A 17,364-nucleotide genomic window follows, 5' to 3' on the forward strand; every position below is an offset into this window, starting at 1 on the left:
GGAGTCTGAGAAATAGTTCAGGTATCAGGTAGTATCCTCGAGTAAAAGGAATTTTTCAGTCACAAAGTAAACTTCCTGGGTTTGTCTTTCCAAAAAATAATTTTGTTGAGGGGCCAGAAACAATAGTACAGCAGGTCAGGCATTTGCCTGGCAAGTAGCCAACTTGGATTCAATCCCCAGCATCCCATATGAGAACAGAGGAAGCAGAGGAGAGCTATGTCCTGGAGCCAGAGTCCCAAAGGAAGCAGCCAAGGTGATAGGGGTGAGGGGCCCTAGCAGATGAGTGTGGGGTCAAGACTAGGATGTGGCCTTAGATGCAGGAGAGCTGAGCCTGCTACTGGGGTTCAAGCTCAGTGAAACTGAGAGTGAGGGCAATGAGAGGCACACCGGACAGGGACAGGTAGTGTGGTCATAGTTATGTTGATGAGGAGAAAACTGATATGGGTTGTGGGAGAGGGGGTGGGAGAACCTGGTGACAAAAGGCATAGGTCGTGTGAAGCGGAGCTCAAGGGAAGAGCAAGAGATGAGGAAATCCTAAAGGTAACAAGTTTTGATTGTGAGAAGGAAGAATTTCTGTGTGTTTAGTCACTGGTGAATATGAGCCATTGAAGAAAGAATATAAATGATGCTTAGAGAGAATGGAAAGTTCCAGGCCAATTCAGATGCCTTCATGACCTTGAAGCCACTGCTATTTTTATTATATTCTTTTAATTTTATTTTTATTGATTTTTAAAAAGTCATCATGAATTACAAAGTTATAGTTAATGATGATTAATTTTAGGCATACACTGTTATAACCCCTGTCCCTTCATTGGTGTCTACTTCCCTTCTTCACCAGTGTCCCCAGTTTTCTTCCTGCCCCCCCCCAGCTGTCGCATTCTTTTGATATCATCATTTTATAATCATGTCTTTAATTGAATGTGGATTTTTTGTTTAATTTTGGGTCATACCCAGCAGTGTTTGGGATCTACCCTTGTCTTAGAGCTCAGGGGTCACCCCTAGTAGTGTTTAGGGCCCTAGTAGTGTTCAGGGAATCCTATGGTGCCAATGCTGAGGATGGAAGCTGGTCCTCCTGCATGCCTAGCTTCTGCTCAGCCTGTTGCACCTGTTCTCTTGCCCCTACATGTTTACTTTGTACTGTTTTTTTTTTACATATACACTATACTTAATTGTCACAACAATTCTATTTTTTAACAAAATCTTTGTTTTGTTTTTGGGTCACACCCAGCAGCGATGAGGGGTTACTCCTGGCTCTATGTTCAGAAGTCACTCCTGGCAGGCTCGGGGAACCATATGGGATGCCAGGATTTGAACCACTGTCCTTCTGCATGCAAGGCAAATGCCTTACCTCCATGCTATCTCTCTGGCCCTGTCACAACAATTCTTTGAGGAAGGTTATAGCATTGTTTCTTTTTTTGTTGTTTTTTTGTTTTTTGTTTTTGGGCCACACCCGGCGGTGCTCAGGGGTTACTCCTTGCTGTCTGCTCAGAAATAGCTCCTGGTTGGGGCCGGCGAGGTGGCGCTAGAGGTAAGGTATCTGCCTTGCAAGCGCTAGCCAAGGAAAGGAAGCGACCGCGGTTCTATCCCCCGGCGTCCCATATGGCCCCCCAAGCCAGGGGCAATTTCTGAGCACTTAGCCAGGAGTAACCCCTGAGCATCAAACAGGTGTGGCCTGAAAAACCAAAAAAAAAAAAAGAAAAAAAGAAAAGAAATAGCTCCTGGCAGGCATGGGGGACCATATGGAACACCAGGATTCGAACCAACCACCTTTGGTCCTGGATCGGCTGCTTGCAAGGCAAATGCTGCTGTGCTATCTCTCCAGGCCCAGCATTGTTTCTTTTTACAGATGCAGATACTGAGGCTTAGAGAAATGTGGTTACTTATCTAAAAACACAAAAGTCAAAGGTGATGAAGCTAGATCTTAACATTTTGCTAGAGGGACTGAAGAGATAGTACAGTGGTAGGGTGTATGCCTTGCATGTGGCTGACCCAGGAGGAACCCCCTTTGATTCCCAGAAACCCATATGGTTCCCCAGCCTGCCAGGAGTAATTTCTGAATGCAGAGCCAGGAATAACCCCTGAGAGCCTCAACCAATCAATCAATCAATAAAGTTTTTTTAAAAAAACTTTTTGTTAGATCTCAATGTTAAGCTATATCTTAACGTTTTAATGACAGTTCTCTCTTTGGGAGAACTTTTAGCAATGCTGGGAATTTAACCCAGAGCCTCACACATGCAAGACAAGTGCTGATTTATATCACAAGTCAGATCTTGAACTCAGGACTAAAAAACAAATAACAATTCAAAGGGCCGGAGAGATAGCACAGAAGTAAGGAGTATTCGAATCCCAGCATCCCATATGGTCCCCCGAGCTTGCTGGGGGCGATTTATGAGCATAGAGCCAGGAGTAACCCCTGAGCGCTGTTGGTTGACCCCAAAACAAAACAAAACAAAAAAATTCAAAACACTGAACTCCACATCAGGTTGAATCTTTAAGTATAGCAAGTGTCTGGGCCATAACCATAGAGAACATTAGAAAAGGTCCAATATTGAGAAAAAGGGAAAAAAGACTTTATAGTCTTTTTCAAGAAATCCAGTGTAGGTTAATATAGTACATGTGTGTGTATGTATGTTTGTGTATAAGAGAGTGAGAGAAGGAGGCAGGGAGAAAAAAGAGAAAAGCTTTGTGTGTGTTCATGTGTGAGATGTGTGTGTGCATGAGAGAGAGAGAGAGAGACAGAGAGACAGAGAGACAGAGAGACAGAGAGAGACAGAGAGAGGAGAGAGGGGGAGAGAGAGAGAGGAGAGAGAGAGATGGACCTGACTAGTTGCTATCACACCCAGACCTCCACCTCATCTTCCACTTCATGCCTCGTCAGGCTAAGGACTGTGACTTCCTATGACTTGAGCGGTTGTCAAGACCCCACCCACTGGCTCCCTGAGTTTTCATAGGGCACTTCCTGGGCCAGGTTCCAATTCTGCCAGCAGCAAGGTCCTTAGCTATGAGTAATTTCAGGGAGCTTTTTTGCAACCCTCCCATTCCAAGGGCACAGGGGCCATCCTCATAGCCAAGTGGGAACCAGGCCTGGGGGTGGGGCACGGTGGGAGAGCTGGGAAGTTGGTGAGCACTTTCTGTGGGATAAGCCTGGAACTCAGGAGGGTCGCTGAAGGATGACCTGACTGGAGCTAGGAGAGGACAGTGGGGCACCACTACTAGGAGTGATCCCTGAACTGGGTGTAGCCAACACTCCCACCAACAAAAGGGAAAAAAGTTCACAGGCTCTTCAGAGATCTTGTACACACTCTTTGCTGAGGTGTGTATGTGTATGAGGCAAAGAAGAAAATGAAGGCTTAAAAGAGGTTATGAGCCTGGAACAAGAATATGACCGACAACAATGAGGTACCATCTCACACCACAATAAAGAAAAAAAGAAAATGCCTGAAAGGGAACCTCAGGGCAGGAGAGAGAGAGAGAGAGAGAGAGAGAGAGAGAGAGAGAGAGAGAGAGAGAGAGAGAGAGAGATCAGCAGGGTGGATTTGGCCTCCTTACACAAGTACACATAAGGAGGTGACACCTCAGAGGGACCCTAAGTGTGTGTTCAGGAACCAGGAAGTTTCATCTCTCTGCATGACTCTTTCCTCCCTGAAATCTATGGGTTTGAGAGATTTGGAGTCTAAGAAGAGCTTCTATTGGGGGGACAATAAAGAGCCCTTCAAAACTTAAGGATCTGACTACTGGTTGCTTTGGGCCCTGGCACTGGTAAGCTAGCTTTACAGGTCAGGAAAGTAGACCAGCATGTCAGCTGATCCCAAGCACTCTGGGATTCCAGTGCTACAGGGAGGTGCTGTCTGCTCCTGTGACTTCCTTGGCTTGCCTGATCTGTGATTTTCCTTCTACCAAATGGTAGCATGTGAAATGGCTAAATAGAACAAGCCTGGTTTTAGCAATGGGTGATGGGTAAACATGCAGCCTCAGGAGTGAGGATCTGGGGTGCTCCACGGGATGGGACAACCCCTTAGACAGATGTGCTAAAAGGAAAACTTAGAATGCAAAGTATAGGACCAATCTGATAATCAGCTTTAGCAGAGCAACCAGCAGTTACTTTTATTAATGCCTGTATCTCCAGAAATTGGGAACAATCAGAGTCTTGTGAAAATCATTTCTGGATTGAGCAAAATTTTTTCAAGGATGTGGTCCCCATAAAAAGTGCTCAGGAGGGGGCCAGAGAGATAGCATGGAGGTAAGGCGTTTGCCTTTCATGCAGAAGGACGGTGGTTCGAATCTCGGCATTCCATATGGTTCCCCGAGCCTGCTAGGAGCGATTTCTGAGAGTAGAGCCAGGAGTAATCCCTGAGTGCTGCTGGATGTGACCCAAAAACCAAAAAAAAAAAAAAAAAAAAAGTGCTCAGGAGGTTCAGGAGCCCCACCAGTGATTGAGCCAACTGGGCCAGCAAAGAAAGAAACTCAATGCAGGGGCTAGGCACTTAATAGTTAATTGTAGTTAATTCCTGTTTGATCTCCAGAGCCACATGTTCCCTCAGCATCACCAGGAGTGACCCCTGAGGCCCCCAAGCATTGTGGGGATGGCCTGAGTAATCCCCAGCACCACAGGGCCTGACAGCACCACATTTCCAGAGAGTCCAGCTGATCCAGCTCCAGTAGTGTGTGTGTGCCCCAGTCGTTGTCGAAGGCAGGTCTTTGAAACTGGGCCCTACACAAACTGAGGCTCACTGTTCCTGAGACAAAATCTGTGTTTGACAGACGGTGGTCCAGGTCCTGACTCTTTCATGGAAGCATCTGATGATGTGAAAGAGTATCTCCCTGTTTTTTATCCCACTCCCATTTCTCACCCTCCCCCCCCCCCCGACCTCTTTGAGCCACCAAATTCTGAGCTTCTCTCAAGTTTTTTTTTTGTTTGTTTGTTTTTTGGTTTTTGGGTCACACCCGGCGGTGCTCAGGGGTTACTCCTGGCTGTCTGCTCAGAAATAGCTCCTGGCAGGCATGGGGGACGATATGGGACAGCGGGATTCGAACCAACCACCTTTGGTCCTGGATCGGCTGTTTGCAAGGCAAACGCCGCTGTGCTATCTCTCTGGGCCCTTCTTTCAAGTTTTAATGGCAAAAGGAGAATGTCCCATCCCACCTGGTCAGCTGTGCATCCTATACCCCTGTCACTCTTTTGATTTTATTTCTAGATATCAACTTCAAATATGCAGTGTGAAGATAAGAAAATACTGAAAATAGCAAAGGAGGCTGGAGAGATAGTACACAGGTTAAGATACTTCCTTTGGACATATCTGAACCTGGTTTAATGTCCATCCCCCCAGAAGGTCCCCCATGTGCCAGCAGAACCCCTGAGCAAGAATCAGAAGTAACCCTTGAGTACCATTGAGTGTGGTCCAAACTCTCCCTCCATCAAAAAATTAATTAATTAATTAAATAAACGGAAATAAAAGAAAAATAAAGAAAAGTAAAAAGGCGAATAACAAATTAAGGGCCAGAGTAACAGAGAGTAGGGCATGTCTTGCACATGGCTTACTAGGGTTTGATTCCTGGAACCCCCATACGGTCCCCTGAACCCATCAGGAATAATTCTTGAGTGCAGAGCTTGGATAACCCTTGAGCAACATGAGTGCAGCCCACCTCCCCCCAGTAAAATGTTAGGATGTCCCCAGGGGCTGAGTTGGGAGCTAAGACAGTGAATCCCTGGAAGTTCAGCGTCTGTCCCTGTTGTCTGGAGCTGGAGGAACATACTCATTAAGGGTTGGAAGTGTGGGTAAGATGGGCAGGATGTGTCTGAAGTTCAGAGACCCTTTTCTCAATGTGCTGAGCTTTAAAGCCTTATTTTGGAGACTGGATTACAGAAAAAAAAAAGATCCTCCTTTTAGTCTCTCATTTTCAGCTTTATGTTAGGGTAAAAAATACCAGAAGCACATTTACAAGCTCATTTAAAAGCCTATTCCAGGGGGACAGGTAAGCTGAACAGTAAAAGGAGAGGAGGGATCTCACCTGGGCCTCAGCTCTAGCTGGGCTCATTCTGGAGCCCCTACTGGTTCCTGGGGAGGGGCATTGAAGGCTGGGCAGTGGGAGAGAAGACTCTGTGGGGTGCAGGCTCTGTAGGAGTTAGAGGAGCCCACAGGCCTCCTAAACCAGGTCAAGCAGATGGCTGCCCTCCAGTGGGGGTTATGGTTCCATCTTCTATTTAGCTTCCACGCTTTAGATGAGTCAATGCCGGGTGGAGAGAGAAGGCGCAGTTTATACAATTCCTCATTTATATAATTATATAATTCCTTCTTCATTTCTCATGGTGCCCTTTTTTTTTAACATGGCAGGTAACCTGAAACTGCACAGAGACCCCACAAAAGGTTTTCTGAAATCCAGGGTTGTGGGAGGTCATCTCAAAAGTTTAAAGGAAGGTTTGTCTATTGAGGGTGTTGTGTTAGTCATGCTGGAAAGAGTTTAGCTTGGATTTATGTTTTAAAAATGTAGATAGGACTTAGCTGATATATATAGCATATATAATTGTGAATTAAAATAGAGAAACTACAAACATTATAAATTTGAATTGCTCACATACTATTCTACTGTGTGGAAGATCATGAAAAGAGATGTCAGAGAGAAAAGGCCCAGTAGGACAGTGTGTGTGTGTGTGTGTGTGTGTGTGTGTGTGTGTGTGTGTGTGGGCGGAGGTAGGTCATAGGAGAGACCACCAGAGATGGAGAATGCAAGGAAGTGGGATGGGGACAGAGGAATTCTGAAGGGAGATTGGTCTAGACATCAGTAATATGAGGGTATGTTTTGGGCTACACCCAGAGGAACTTAGAAGCTATTCCTGACTCTGTACTCAGGCACTACTCTTGGTGGTACTTGGGGATCAAATGCTAGAATGCACACTGAGAGTATAAGTGGCATGAGTTCTATCAGCTCCAGAGCCTACATTAGTTTTGTTTTGTTTTGTTTTGTTTTGTTTTGTTTTTGGGTCACACCCAGCAGCGCTCAGGGGTTACTCCTGGTTCTACACTCAGAAATTGCTCCTAGCAGGCTTGGGGGATCATATGGGATGCCGGGATTCGAACTACTATCCTTCTGCATGCAAGATAAACACCTTACCTCCATGCTATCACCCCGGCCCCTACATTAGTTTTTGGGGGGAGTTTGTTTGTTTGTTTGTTTGTTTGTTTGTTTTGGAGAGAGGGCACTCCTAATTCTGAGCACAGGGAATCACTCCAAGTGGTCTCGGGTAACCATATGGGATGTCAAGGTTCAAAGTCAGGTCAGTCACATACAAAGAAATTAACTGCTGTACTCTCTGGCCTCTACATGAGGAGTTTCAGTGACACACTCCAAGGTTGGGACAAGGTTTGTGTTTATTCACCTGCCCTTAGTCGGAAGCAACATTTTCTTATTAGATGGCTGGGTCAGGTGTCTTTCCCCTGCTTACTCAATCTTCGTAATAGTCCTAGACTGAGAAAGGCCAGTGCTCTTTTCTGCTGAGACCTGGACAGGAAATGGTCTCCTTTCCATAACAGCAGAGCTGAATAAGCACTTCCTCATGAGGTAAGAGTGCAGAACTGCCTGTGCCTTGATAGTGGCACTAGTTAGTTCTGAATCTTGACACATATTTTATGCAAATAAATCTTTTCACCTTTCCCCACACCTGCTTCAGACCTTCTATCTGCAATTGAGATTCAGCTGGGCATCACTTTGCCTCCTTCTCCACCCTAAACCCTTCTATCCTCTATGACACTGTCATCTGAACGCTTATTACCAATATTTGTAGATGGGAAAGAACCAGGGCCAAGAGGGACAGCTGAGAACTAGAATGACACCTTCAGGCAAGGCCTGATCCGGGATTCTTTTTTTTTTTTTTTTTTTTTTTGGTTTTTGGGCCACACCCGTTTGACGCTCAGGGGTTACTCCTGGCTATGTGCTCAGAAATCGCCCCTGGCTTGGGGGGGACCATATGGGATGCCGGGAGATCGAACCGCGGTCCTTCCTTGGCTAGCGCTTGCAAGGCAGACACCTTACCTCCAGCGCCACCTACCCGGCCCCGATCCGGGATTCTTTTATATTTCTCCTTGCTTCTGTTCCCATCAGAGAAAGACCATATTGCAGGTTTGATTAAGAGCCCTGCGTATGGGTTAGATCCCTGAGTTGACCCAGCAGAAGTTTCAACTACCTCAGTTTTCTCATTTGTAACATCATCACCTGCCTCTTAGAATTTGAGGAATTAATTAATATAGCATATATGTATAAAGCACTTTGAACAGTATAACACACAAGGTATCCATGTTCTAAGGATCCTGAAGTTTATGCAAGTTTATAAAATTGGGACAAAAGTTTTAGTTTTAGGACTAGAGAAATAGCACAGCAGTAGGGCATTTGCCTTGCAAGCAGCCGATCCAGGACGAATGGTGGTTCGAATCTCAGCATCCCATATGGTCCCCTGTGCCTGCCAGAAGTGATTTCTGGTGATTTCAGCACCAGGAATAACCCCTAAGTGTAGCCAGGTGTAACCCAAAAACCAATATATATATTATACATGTATTTTAGTTTCAAATAATACAAAACACACAAAGTTTAAAAGGACAACAATACCTAAACTTTGCAAAATTTTAAATAGCATGATGGGGCCAGAGAGATAGCATGGAGGTAGGGTGGTTCAAATCCCGACATCCCATATGGTCCCCCAAGCCTACCAGGAGCAATTTCTGAGCCTAGAGTCAGGAGTAACACCTGAGCGCAGCTGGGTGGTACCCAAAAACCAAAACCCCCAAAATTTAAATAGCATGTTATGTTTACGAATAACCATTAATAATTTGCCCTATACCTTTTTCTTTTTGATTTGGCAACATATTCCTTGATTGCCTTTCACTCCAATTTTGTAATACTATTTTCTTTGGCACAAATAGAAAGTAATCTTTTCTCTTACCAGGCTGATTGAGTTTTGTTTTTTAAAATTACTGATATTCGGGGCTGGAGAGATAGCACAGTGGTAGGGCATTTGCCTTGCCTGTGGTCAACCCAGGAGGGACCCGGTTCTCATCATTCCATGGAGTTCCCCAGCCTGCCAGGGGCAATTTCTGAGTGCAGAAGCCAAGAGTGACACCTGAGTGCCACTGAGTGTGGCCCAGAAACCAATCAATCAATCAAAAAAGTTTAAAAAAATAAAATAACGGGCTCGGAGAGATAGCACAGCGGTGTTTGCCTTGCAAGCAGCCGATCCAGGACCAAAGGTGGTTGGTTCGAATCCCGGTGTCCCATATGGTCCCCCGTGCCTGCCAGGAGCTATTTCTGAGCAGACAGCCAGGAGTAACCCCTGAGCACCGCCGGGTGTGGCCCAAAAACCAAATAAATAAATAAATAAAATTAGTGATATTCATTAGTTAAATAATGGCCACTTCTTTCTGCTCATGTTTTGGGAATGTGATATAAAGCTCCAGGATTGGAGGCCCAGAGAGATAGCACAGAAATTAAGGCATTTTCCTTGCATGTCGCCAACCACTAATGGCCTCTAAGCACTATCAGGAATAATCTCTAAACTCAAAGCCAGATGTAACTTCAATAATCCCCATCAAAAAATAAAAGCCCCGGGGACGGGAGAGATAGCATGGAGGTAGGGTGTTCGCCTTGCATGCTGAAGGACAGTGGTTCGAATCCCGGCATCCCATATGGTCCCCGAGCCTGCCAGGAGCGATTTCTGAGCGTAGAGCCAGGAGTAACCCCTGACCAATGCCGGGTGTGACCCAAAAACCAAAATAAATAAATTAATTTAAAAAATAAAAATAAAAGTCCAAACAAAGATCAAAAAATATTCAGGATAGATTGTTGGTAAACTTGGGAAGATGCCTGGCTTAGATTCTATAACCATATTAACAGACTACCCCAAACTTTATGGCACAAACAATAACCCCCATCCTAGGTTGGTAGAGTCTGTGGATGAGACATTCAGAAAGGACCTGAAGAGGGCCAGTTCCCAAAAGTCAGAAGTAAGACCTAAGCAGTGCTGGGTGTGCCTAACTCCCTCCAGAAAGAAAGGCAGGAAGACAAAGGATAAAAGGGAGGAAGGAATGGGGCCAGAGAGATAGCATAATGGTGTTTGCCTTGCAAGCAGCCGATCCAGGACCTAAGGTGGTTGGTTCAAATCCCGGCGTCCCATATGGTCCCCCGTGCCTGCCAGGAGCTATTTCTGAGCAGATAGCCAGGAGTAACCCCTGAGCACCGCCGGGTATGGCCCAAAAAACAAAAAACGAAAAAAAGGGGGGGGGGGAGAGAATAAGGGAGGAAATGCAGACCCAGGGGTTTATTCCCCACTAAAGACTTAGTGATGAGATCTTCAGATTCAGTGTCAGATCATGGCTCTTGTGGTCCGACTTCTCAATCAACCTTGGGCTCTCAGTTCTAATAGAATCTACCTATTAGCAAGACTGCTTCACTTTTAGGTCCCAAGCTCAGGGCCAAGCATAAGACTTTCGTCATCTCCTATTACTTAATACCTAGCTACCAGATTCAAAAGGAGAATTGGCTTTTATTAATTAATGTATTTATTTACTTTTATTTTTTTATTTATTTTTTTTGGGGGGGTCACACCCAGCATCACTCAGGAGTTACGCCTGGCTCTATGCTTAGAAATCGATCCTGGCAGGCTCGGGGGAACATATGGGATGCCAGGATTCAAACCAATGACCTTCTGCATCAAAGGCAAACGCCTTACCTCCATGCTATCTCTCCAGCCCCAATTAATGTATTTATTTATTTACTTATTTATTTATTTATTTATTGCCACACTCCACAGTACTCAGGGCTTACTCTTGGTTCTGTGCTCAAGCATCATTCCTGATGGAGCTCAGGTGACTATATGGGGTACTGGGGATAAAACCTGGGTCTGCTTCATGAAAAACAAGTGCCCTGCCTGCTGTACTATCACTGGAGCCCTCTTTTGTTACTTAAAATAATTAGTTTTATTATTTTTTGGGGGGGCCACACCCAGCGGCACTCAGGGGTTACTCCTGGCTCTGTGCTCAGAAATCACTCCTGTAGGTTCAGGGGATCATACGGGATGCTGAGGATCGAATCACCTTCCATCCTGGGTCGACCACGTGCAAAGCAAAAGCCCTACAGCTGTGCTCTTTCTGGCCCTTATTATTATTTTATTTTAATTTTTTAGGTTTCTCAAACACTGTTCAGAAGGCCCAGGGCACCTTCTATATTCAGGGTCTGCAAGTGCTGGGGGCCATAGGGCCATCCCCAATGGTGTTTGGGGGACTATGTAGCACAGGAAATCTAACTTGGGGCTTCCATACGCCTGGCATGTGCTCCAGCCCTTGGTTATCTCCTTGACCCTTCTACCACTTCAACAAATTTTATTATTGGGCCAGAGATAGTATAGTAGGTAGGCATTTGCTTTGCATATGATTGACCTGGGTTTGACCTAGCCAGAAGTGATTCCTGAGTGCAGAGTCAGGAGTAACTCCTGAACATGGCCAGGTGTGATTCAAAAACAAAGCAAAAAAAAAAATGTTGTAAAAATCAAAGTGTGGGGGCTGGAGAGATAGCATAGAGGTAAGGCATTTGCCTTTCATGCAGAAGGATGGTGGTTCGAATTCAGCATCCCAAATGGTCCCCTGTGCCTGCCAGGGGTGATTTCTGAGCCTAGAACCAGGAGTAACCCCTGAGTGCTGCCAGGTGTGACCCAAACACCAAAAAAAAAAAAAAAAAAAAAATCAAAGTGTGAAACGTTCTGTAAATTTCAGGTCTGTGTCATTAAAAATCAACCTCTGTATATGCCACATTAAATTCACTCCTGATATTCTGGTTATACCCTTCAAATAATTGACTCCTTTCACCCAGTTTACCCACTGTTCTCTCCCTTTGTCTTCTGGTAACCACTAATTGATCCCCATCTAAAAGTAGCTTTGTTGTTGTATAAAAATTATTTACTTGGGCCCGGAGAGACAGCACAGCGGTGTTTGCCTTGCAAGCAGCCGATCCAAGACTTAAGGTGGTTGGTTCTAATCCCGGTGTCCCATATGGTCCCCCGTGCCTGCCAGGAGCTATTTCTGAGCAGACAGCCAGGAGTAATCCCTGAGCACCGCCGGGTGTGGCCCAAAACCCCGGAAAAAAAATTATTTACTTGACTTCATTGTGTACCATATCTGAGTGGGTCATCTGACCTTTCTCTGTCTCGCATATTTCTCTGATCATCCTTTCTAGAACAGCGATGTCCCATCCATGTTGCTGCAAATAACAGGATTTTACCCTTGACATACATGCCTATCCTGGTAGGACTCTGCTCTGTGCTTCTACCACATCTACTTCGTTCAATCATCTGTTGTTGGGTTGCTTTCAGCTACTGGTTATTATAAATAATGTTGCAATGAACATGGGAGTGCAGATGTCACTTTGAATTAGTGTATTTGCTTTCTTCAATAATGATTTGTTTTTGTTTTGTTTTGTTTTGGGTTTGAATGTTTTTGTATTATTTTTATGTTTTCCTTCCTTTTTCCCTTTCTTTTCTTAAACTGATTTTTATAGTCTCTAGAAGGATTCTTCCGTTTTTTGCTTGTTTGAATTTTTACCCCCCTTTTTTCTTTTTCTTTTTTTTCTGACACCAAATCCAAAGTCAACTACAACAGAATTGATATCCAATCTACAACAAGCTAGACACAGAAGGGACCACTTATACTAGCAGCTCGGGGGGGGGGGGGGGTAAAGGAGTGGCGATATGGGATGAACCTGGAAACAAGGGTGGAGGGAGGACAACATTGGTGGTGGGAATGCCCCTGATTCAATGTCACTATGTACCTAAAATACTACTGTGAATGATTTGTAATCCACTTTGGTCAAAATAAAAATTATTAATGAAAAATATAAGTAAGTACCAGAAATGGATTGGTTTGGGGGCCACACATGTAGTGCTAAGAGGATTTTGTTAACTCTGCGATGAGAGATCACTTCTGGTGTTTCTTGATGGACCATAGACAATGCCAGGAATCAAATCCAGATCTACTGAGTGCAAGGCAGGTGCCTTACTTCCTGTGCTACTTCTCCAGCCCCTATATTTTTATTTTTTGAGAAATCTCCATACTTATTTCTAAAATGGCTTCACTAATTTGCTCTCTGCTATGCCAAGCAGCCTCTTCTCTCCACATCCTCTCCAATTCTTGTTTCTAGTTTTTAAGGGGCTAGCCATTCTCCAGTAGGAGATGATAACCTGTTGCCCATCTATGTGACCACTCTGGAGAAGTGTGTCCTATTCAAATTTTTTTTAACTAGGCTATTTCCCTTTTTGCCTCCATCTCTTGATGACAAGAGAGGCAGGGTTCTAGATAGCTCTAAAGTTTTAGATGGCTCTATCTCTAATAGAGATATTATTGAGTGCACCCATCTTTAGAAACATAAACTTTATTACAAGATCAACCAAGTTTCCCTCCCACCTGAGTCACTGTGGTAAAGGAATTTTGATCTCTTTTGAAAATTGCCATCTGATCATATCCTGTTGAGTAAAGTCAGTCATAAGGAGAGGAACAGATGTAGAATGATCTCCTTCATGTGTAGGACTAAAAGATGCACAGAAAGGTAGCAACAAAGGGCCAGAGGCAACACAACAGGAGAACTGATAAACAAAATTGAGTTTGTGGGGAGTAGAGATGAATGGGAGAAAAGCATTGGGAACCTGGGGGAAGGGAAGTTTTGAGGACCTCCCTGGTGATGGGTGTGGGGTTGGAATTATGTACATAGGAAGTGAATCACAGTACCTCAGTCAATTAAAAAAAGTTGAACATATTCAGAAACATTCTCTGCACTTACAAAGAAAAAAAAGGAAAAAAATTAATTCTATTCCAATAAACAAAGTGATAGTCTTAAGAATTTTATTAAAAACATTTCTTGGGGCTGGAGCAATAGCACAGCGGTAGTGTTTGCCTTGCATACAGCTGACCCAGGATGAACCTGGGTTCGATCCCTGGTGTCCCATATGGTCCCCTGAGCCAGCAATTTCTGAGCACATAGCCAGGAGTAACCCCTGAGTGTCACTGGGTGTGACCCCCCAATAAAAAAAGAAAAAAAAGAAAAATACATTTCTTTCAGGAGAGAACTTCTGTTTTGATCATGCATCAATAAAAACAAAACCTTCCACTTAGAACTTTACATGTCTGAGTATATACATTATCCACAGCCTGTTGCCAGCTCTATGTATTCCCACTTTATTTCTCTACCTTTCACAATTATTGTCGAACCACAGGCCTCTGGCCTTGCATCTCTTTGTCACAATGCTGAATGAGTTGGCACAGTGGGTGGTAACTGTATTTTAGAAACTCTTTCTAAACCAGATTGGCTAGCAAGAATTTCATTTATATGAAGTTGACAGCAAGCCATAAAACCATGTCTCTATTAAAAGAAAGGAAGTATATCTCTAACTCATCCTGTCCTTAATCAGATCATAAAAACACCCAGTCACTATAGGGGAGGTGTAAGGGGGCAAGACAAGGGTCTTAGCTACATTGGGAGTGGAGACAGCTCTTTTTCATTTTTTTTTTTTCGGTTTTTGGGACACACCTGGTGACACTCAGGGGTTACTCCTGGCTATGCACTCAGAAATCACTCCTGGCCTGGGGGACCATATGGGATGCCGGGGGATTAAACCTCAGTCCATCCTCAGTTAGCGCTTGCAAGGCAAATACCCTACCGCTTGTGCCACTGCTCCGGCCTTGTGAAACAGCTCATTTTTGTGGATCTCACATCTATAGTCATGGGAGGATGTCTGGCAGTTAAGATTCTCTCAGAGCTTTGATAGGCAGGAGGAGGGACAGTCCTTATTCTTAGAGTTGTTATGAATTATTATTGTTGTTACTGTGCCTTATTAGTAAGCGAAACTCTACTATAGGTACTTATGTACAGAGAAATATAGTAGGAATGGAACTCAGAAATGTTTTTAATAAAATTCTCAGGTATGGAAACATTCACTGGTGGTCTTGGAATGTCCCCAGAGGGTTATTCAGGTATTACTAAGCTTTATGTGACAGATTTGTTTTAGGATGTGAGTACCACAATCCAACACCCAACTACACTAGTCAGAGCTACTTAGTCTGTTGGGTCACATATTCATTCTTCTGGCAGGAGTTGGTATGGCAGCGCCCCATTCCTGGGGTTGGAAATGCAAGGAGTGATGAATGACTAAGGAGAAAAAAAAATGGATGTTTATTCCCAGGTGCAAAATTTGAGAGTTATAGGATGGAGGAAAAATAGCAAGGAGAAAGAGATTTCCAAGATGGAAAAGGAGGTAGTCAAGACCTCCTCCAGGCCTTGGTGGCAGCTTGGGTGGGGTCTGGTGTGTGGTGTCCCTGCTATGGGATCCTGGTCTCTGGATGAGTAACATGTGGTGGCAGCCCTGTCAGGCCAGCCCAGCTGCTGATCCTGCTCTAGATCATCTCCTGCACGTCCTCTGTTCCTGTTGTTCCCTCATACCTGTGTCCCTCTGTGCCTGTTTCCTAGACATAGCTATGTTCAGATTGTTTGGGAGAAAAGACAAAGAATGAACTGCTTTGGTTTTTCTTTTCTTTTTGGTTTTTGGGTCACACCCGGCAGTGCTCAGAGGTCACTCCTGGCTCCAAGCTCAGAAATAGCTCCTGGCAGACTTGGGGGGACCATATGAGATGCCGGGATTTGGGCCACCGACCTTCTACATGCAAGGCAAATGCCTTACCTCTATGCTATCTCTCCAGCCCCTGGTTTTTCTTTAATTTATTGCATTACAAAGTTGTTCATGATGGAGTTTTAGTAGTACAATATTTGAGTACCCATTCCTTCACCAATGTCTATTTCCCTCTTCCAGTGTCCCCAATTTCCCTCCCTCCACCTCTCCTAGACTGCCTTTTTCTTTTTCCCTTTTAACCACTATGATTTGCAATAATGTTACTGAAAAAGCACTGTGCATATCACTTTATTTCTTTTCAGGATCCAATTCTTGTTCAGAGTGATCACTTCCCACTATCATTATAATAGTGGCCCCTTCTCTGCCCTAACTCCTCTCACCACATTGCGGCAGCTTTCTGCTGAAGAAAGTGTACATCTTTGTTTTGCTGACACTGATCCAGCCCTTTGCCTTTTGGGCCCCCATGCAGTAAAACCCAACTTGACATCTAATTCATGCCAATAAACAGCTATTGAAGTGCTTGTTTCTTCTCATTCATTCAGTGCTCTGTGCCCCCAGAGATTCTCTTTTCATCTGTGGTAGCTACATTAGACTGGATAGTAGTATGTCTGAATGAAGACAAACTAAGCATGGAGATACTCTGTTTGAAAAAAAAAAATCTCCATAGTCCTTTTTATGCTGATCACATGTTGAATCAACAGTGATTTGGAGAACTGGGTTCTGTAGCAGGTATTGTTATACTACATTTTACCTTAACTTTTTTTTACTTTATGAAGGTGGCTACCAGAAAATATAAGCTGACTATGGGGCTTGCATAACCTCCTATGCCCACACATACATGGCCATGTAGCTTTGATATTGTTTTAAAATCTATGGGCTCTACCTGAAGTCTCATCCATGGTCCTTACACATTAACCATCTGGTATCTCCCCAGTTTTTCAGAATGGGATATGGAGGAGCATCATGTTCCTTCTTCATCCCTCCAACTGAGTCCCAGGGTGCCCACCTTTGTGGGTGTGGAACTAACTGGGTCTCCTTATGGGTGGGAAGAGCAGACACGGGGTCACCTCATAGGGGAATTGCTTCTCTTCTCTCCACTCTCTCAACAGCTCTGGGAGATGTGAGTTCCTGCCTCGGGGAGGCCCCTGCTCAGCACCTCTGTACCCCTGGAATCAACCTAGAACAGGCACAGGCCACAGAAGACCTGGGCACAGGGCAGTAATGGTGTGTGTCTGTGGAGGGCAGAGCAGGCTGAACCCCAAAAAGGGAGTGGGAGAGAGCCCAGGTTCTGATCCAGAGAGGGTCATCTCGGGCTCATCCACAGTTTGGGTGGATGAGGCTTGAGTGAGGCTTCCTCTTAATTGACTTGGGAATGTATTATTTGCTCTTAATAATTTTCAAAATTTTTTGTTTTTTTTTTTTAATTTGATATTTGTCTTTGGTTTGTGCAAAGTAAAAGCATTTCGCATTACTGGTGCCAAAGCAATAATATAGCAGGTAGGAAGGGCACTTGCCTTGCACATAGTTGATCCAAGTTTGACCCCTGGTATCGAATATGGTCTCCCAATCCTGCCAGGTTTAATTTCTGAGCACAGAGCTCAGAAGTAAGTCCTGAGAAATGCAGAATGTGGCCCTAAAAAAAAAAAAAAAAAAAAAAAGTATTTCTAATTGTTAAGGGCATATTAGCAATCATGCTGTAAACCATTTGAAAG

At 44.4% G+C, this 17,364-nt stretch overlaps 1 protein-coding gene across 1 annotated transcript in view; it reads left to right on the plus strand.

The window, feature by feature from the left end:
- Window positions 1–17,364, plus strand: part of VPS39 (VPS39 subunit of HOPS complex) — a 90,148-nt gene that overhangs the window by 64,839 nt on the left and 7,945 nt on the right. The gene's annotated exons all lie outside the window — the stretch shown is intronic.

Source organism: Suncus etruscus, chromosome 10 (assembly GCF_024139225.1).
Source record: "Suncus etruscus isolate mSunEtr1 chromosome 10, mSunEtr1.pri.cur, whole genome shotgun sequence".
NCBI lineage: Eukaryota > Metazoa > Chordata > Mammalia > Eulipotyphla > Soricidae > Suncus > Suncus etruscus.